We start from the raw sequence: 5,990 nt of genomic DNA, 5'->3' as shown, positions 1-5,990 counted from the left end.
AGTCATTTTTTCTTTTTTAGGTTTCAGTTTCACTGTTTATAGAATGAGGAGGATTAGTCTAAATACCTTTAAAATTCTTCCTCTACCGATCCTTTGGTTTTTCTCAAAATGGAATTACAACATCTAGTATTTTTATAGTACTTTAAAGTTTATGGAGCACTTTACACATATCTCAATGAAGCCCCACAATAGTTAAACATTATTAATTAATATTGGTAACACTATTATTATATTTCAGATGGGGAAACTAAGATAGAGAAAAATTAATCTACTTAAGTGCCCAAGTCACATGTCTAGTAAGTTTTCCAGATAGGTTTTGAACTCAGGTCCTCCTAAACCCAAGTGCTGTGCTTTATCTGCAAGTCAGCTCATTGCTGTGTAAAATGGACTGGAATTACAGGGAGTTCATCACAGTGTGTAGTCCCAGTGAAAGTGATTTAAATTCCAAAGGGGTGAGAAACCATCCCCATTCAATTAGGGTAGAACCCTTTTAAGAGCCAAAGCAGGAACTCTGAAGACTAATTCTTTTCAAATTATCACTAGACCTCTATTTAAGAACAAAATGTGGCAAAGTATAGTAACTAGAAGAGCTAGAAGGAATCTTAGAGGTCCTCAAGTCTGGCCTCTTCCTTGTCTCCCTTATCTCACAGATGGTGAAACTAAGACCCAGAAATGATGAACTGGTTGATCAACTGGAATCCCACAAGTGATAAATATATAAATTGCGTTTCAAACCTCTATCTGATTATGAACCCCATGATTTGACACTATGCTGGGACAATATATCTGTCATTGAAGACAATATGCTTTTTTTTAGCATTCAGAATTATGCAAGTGAGATAGAATATAAAAATTGTTTTGAAAACTTTAAAGTCCAAAAAATACCTTGGCTATTTTTAACTTTAACATGATGATGATATATTGGGTGAGATAATTTGGAATTTTAATCCAACACCATTTATTATATGCAAGGAAGGTCCTTCATGTGTTTAGTCAGGACAAAATTAAAGTTGAAACAGTTCCTACTTTTAACTGGCTCAAATTCTACTGGGTGGGACAAAGAGAGGGGTCATACAATTAATTTATACATCAAGCCCATAAAGAAATTGATATAAAGCAATTTCAAGAGAGAGGAATTTCCAGGAAACAACTTATGGAGCAGTTGAGTCAAGTTGATCACAAGAAAGTGGAGATGGCCCTAATTTTTCATCCCCTCATTTTTCTTTTAGGAAGCTAGTTGGTGTCACCTTCAGACATCACTTTGCCTCCCAAGAGTGAGTGTACCTGACAACTTTCAAATTTTGTTTCTTTCAAGCCAGAAACTTAGAATACATATTGGTCTTAAACATTTGTCTCACAAATTCAATTGACCTCTATAATGGGTATGAGAAAAACATTTTCTCAGTTGTTTTGGACTTTCTATGACCCCAGGTGGGATTTTCTTGGCAAAGACACTAAAGTAATGCCATTTCTTTATCCAGCTCATTGTACAGATGAGAAAACTGAGACAAAAAGGGTTAAGTGACTTGTCCTGGAGTCACAAAACTATAGTAAATATCTGAGGTTGAATTTGATCCAAGATCTTCCTGACTCCAGGCCTGGTACTTTATCCACTGGGCCACCGAGCTGCCCTCAACTTTTTAGAGAAATTTGTTTTTCTTTTGATTGTAAGGAAAGTACTATGATAGCAAATGCTATTATAATCCAAAACCCTTCAAAATGAAAATCAGGCAACAAATCTCATGCTTGTCAAGGATGGACATGCTTCAGTTTGGCCCCTTTGAACTCTAAGATATCATGTTCCATGATCCCTCATGCTCAATTTGGACAAATAGTTGGTCCTGATTTCCTAGCTCAAAGCAATCTTACCCTCCTCATTGAGTTCAGGGGCACCTGGCCAGGATCTTTTCTTTGCTCCCCTTTTATATTATATTATATTATATTATATTATATTATATTATATTATATTATCTGATACTCAATTCCATCTACTTTGTATCTTCCCTATCCTTAATGGAATATATTCCTGTCAAAGAGAGAAGTTGTATTAGTGTTTTTCTTTGTATTCAAACATTGAAAACATTCAGTTTCCTTCTTGGGCATGTGGGTATTAGTGGGGTCTGGACCTGTGATATCCTCAGTGTAGGAAATCCCAACTAGATATTCTCTCCACTCAAAGAAATAGGAAGTTTTTCTCTAACATTCTAGTTTAGGTAATGTTTTAGGACTTGGAGACATTAACTGCAATTATAGATACATAGCTATTAAATGTCAGAGAGAGACCTTCAATATAGGTCTTCTTGATTTCAAAGATGACCCTCTATCCATTATCCCAGTCTCAGTCCCTGCATCTACTTTATATGTAGAAAGGTACATATTCCTATTTATGTACATTTTCTCTTCCTTATTAGAATATTAAATATAATGGACAAGTGGGAGGTACAGTGGATAGAGCATTGGCCTTGGAGTTGGGAGGACAGGAGTTCAAATCCAGCCTCAGACATTTGACTCTTATTAGTTGAGTGACCTTGGGCAAGTCACTTAACCCTGATTGCCTCACATACAAGTCATCTCCAATCATCTTGATTCATATCTGGCCACTGGACCCAGATGACTCTAGAGGAGAAAGTGAGGCTGGTGACTTAGCACAGCACTCCCTCTCTCAAATCCAATTTATGTGCTTGTCATGGCATCACCCTCCTGGTGTTGTGGTCTTCTTCAAAAATGAAGGACAAAAAATTCCCATTCATTTAAAATATTAGTTTCTTTAAGGTAGGGATAGTTTTTGCTTTTTCTTTGTATCCACACTATTTAGCACATAAGAAATTCTTTACAAATAAATGTATATTAATCATTCTGCTTTACATATAGTAGGCAATTCAATATTTGATGAATGGAATTGGGGACAGTGAAAATGCTTTAATAGTTAAAGCATCTTGTGATTTCCTCAGTGAGGGAAAGAACACAGCCCTGCATACATAATTAGACAATCCCTATGAGTTGCTTTATCCCTAAACAAAAGGCACCCTGAAGCCAATATGGTGAGGAACCTTTCCCAACTGAGTGAGGCTGATCCTTGGATGTAGATAGTTTCTGTCTCTTGATCAGCCAATGCTCAGAAGTCCTTCCAATGAGCAGGGCCTGCCAAAACTGAGGATCTCCTGGCATAGACTTTGAGAACCTAGAGTATCCTCCAGTTCAAAAAGAAACATTAGATGAGGATTTAAGTGAGAAACTCTTTGACATATTTAAAGACATGTATAGTCAGTAACTTGTATATAGGCTATACTACATAAACAAGCAGTCTTTAACTTGGGTTCATGAATTTATTTTTTAAATTTGTTTATTTTTTCCAACTATATGCAAAGACAGTTTTCAACATTCATTTTTGTTAGGTTTGAGTTCCATATTTTACTCCCTTCCCTTCATCCCTTCAGATCATCAAATAATATGATATAGGTTACATATATATTTTATATATATATATATACATATATATATAACTATGTTAAGCATATTTCTATATTAGCATGAACTTATTTTTAAAAATATTTTGATAATGATATTTTAATAAAATTAATTACTTCTTCAACTTTATGTGGGTCTTTTTGTGCTTTAAAAAACATTATTCTGAAAAGAGGTCCAAAGGCTATAGCAGACTGCCTAAGAGGCCCAAGACACATAAAAGAATAAGAACCCTGGTCTTGAAATGTGTTTTTTTATTTTCTTTTAAGTATTTAATATCCAACAAAATCTATGTCATTTTTTTTCTATTCTTAAGAGCATAATATTTCAAGTCCTTATTTCACCAATGAGATTATAGATGTCTTAAGGACAAAATCTCTCAATTTCTCCACACTGAGAACAAGGTTAAGGGCATTGTATGTCCTCAATAAATATTTTTTGATTGATTTGAAATAAATTAACCTAGGTTTGAATCCTGACTCTTTCATTTATGTCTCGTGAGGAAGTCAAATTTTTTTGAGACTTATTTGTTCATCTCTACAATAAAGGGTTGATCTAGAAGACTTCTGTATTCCTTTCCAGTTCTAGTTCTCAGAGGCTTTGAAATCTTATTGAATGAAGAATCAGTGAGGAATCATTCATAATATGCCTACTATGTGCTGGTCACCAGATTAGTTGAAAATGCAAAGAAAGACAATCCATGATGTCAATGAGCTTACAATCTGATGATAAAGCATGGCAATATGCAAACAACTATGTTCAGACAAGTTATAGACAGAATAAATTGGAGATATTCAACTACAGAAAAACATTAATTTAGATAATTAATATATCTAGCATAGAGCAAATGATTGTTAAGTATGAGAAAGTTAAATCATCAAGCACTTATAGAATGCTTACTATATAGAAGATTCTGGACTAGGCACCATGCAGAGCACAGCACAAAACAATCATACTATATATTAGAAAGACTTCCTAATATTGCCAATCAGCTTTTAGAGACTTTCTAGAAGACCATACTACAAAGATGCACTGAACATAAGGTAGATTGTGAAGTCAAAAATCTTGGGATCAATTTTCAACTATTTGACTTTTGGGTGAGTCACAACCACATAGAACCTCAATTTTCTCTTCTGTAAAATGGGGGGTTTTAATGCTTGTCTTTTATATTTCATAGGATGATTATGAGGATCAAATATTTAAAGAAATTTTATATGATTGTCAAGTTCTCTATAAATAAAAGCTTCAACTAGGTCCATCATGGCAGACCTTGTGTCTTATGGTTCTGTTTTCCACTTATTCTCCCTTCTATATAATTAGAAGAGTGAATTGAATTGAATGGAATTTTTGAACAACCAATGAACCAAGGCACTATGCCAGGCTGAATGGTTACTAGAAATCAGGTGGGAGCTAGAAGAAGGTCGAATTCTCTAAGAGAAAAGAAATGTTGAAGTAGCGATGTGAAATCCTTTTCAGTATTGTCAAATAATCTTCCCCACCTTTAACTGCTGCATATTAATAGTGCCATCTGGCAAATTATAAAAGCCCCAGCAAACATATATATATATATATATATATATATATATATATATATATATGTATATATATTTCTCTTTCAAGCAAATTTTTAATAGAAAACAACCAACAAGGAGGAATGTCTTTTAATGAAAAGGAGTGCAGGTTTTTCTATGTATTTAATGCAATAAACCCCAAGTACTGCCAGACAAATGCTATTGTTTTGGTGTTTATATGTGGGGAAAGTTTTTGTTTAAACACAATATTGTTAATAAACAGAGATTTATGAAACATTTTCTTTGATCAATGAGTTGGGACAGACTCCAAATACATATATTGCATTTTTGACTGTCAAAATTCAAAAAGTAAGACCCAGAAACAGATTCTCTAGAATCTGTTCAGAAGTTTACAGCTATATTCCTTCCCCTATTATATTTAACCATCAAAATATGCATTTTGTTTTAATAAAAATAAAAAATAAGAAAAATATGCAGAAATACTATTCATCCCTTCCTATCTAATCTATCTACCAAGCCAAAAATGAGAGTGACATTGGTACTTTCCTAAAGTGACTGAGTAGCTGAAATGTCTGCCCAGAGCATTCTAGATTTAGATATCTGCCATCTTCCCAGTTATAAAGGATTTTGTGCTTCTGATGATCATCAGAATGAACATTTTAGAATTGAAAGGAGCCAACAAAGCTTGCAAGATCAACATGGTTGATCCTTAAATGTGTTTGGGTTTTTTTTTTTTTGCAAGGCAATGGGGTTAAGTGGCTTGCCAAAGGCCACACAGCTAGGTAATTATTAAGTGTCTGAGGCTGGATTTGAACTCAGGCACTCCTGACTCCAGGGCCAGTGCTCTATCCACTGCACCAGCTAGCTGCCCCCAAATCCTTAAATAAAGTAAGGTTTCCAAGGTTTTGATCCTTCATTTCAATTAAATACTTCAGAAGAAGTGAGTGGAGGGGCAGCTAGTTTGCGCAGTGGATAGATCACTGGCCCTGGAGT

Source organism: Macrotis lagotis, chromosome 3 (genome assembly GCF_037893015.1).
Source record: "Macrotis lagotis isolate mMagLag1 chromosome 3, bilby.v1.9.chrom.fasta, whole genome shotgun sequence".
Taxonomy (NCBI): Eukaryota; Metazoa; Chordata; class Mammalia; order Peramelemorphia; family Peramelidae; genus Macrotis; species Macrotis lagotis.
This window is presented reverse-complemented; position numbering follows the sequence as displayed.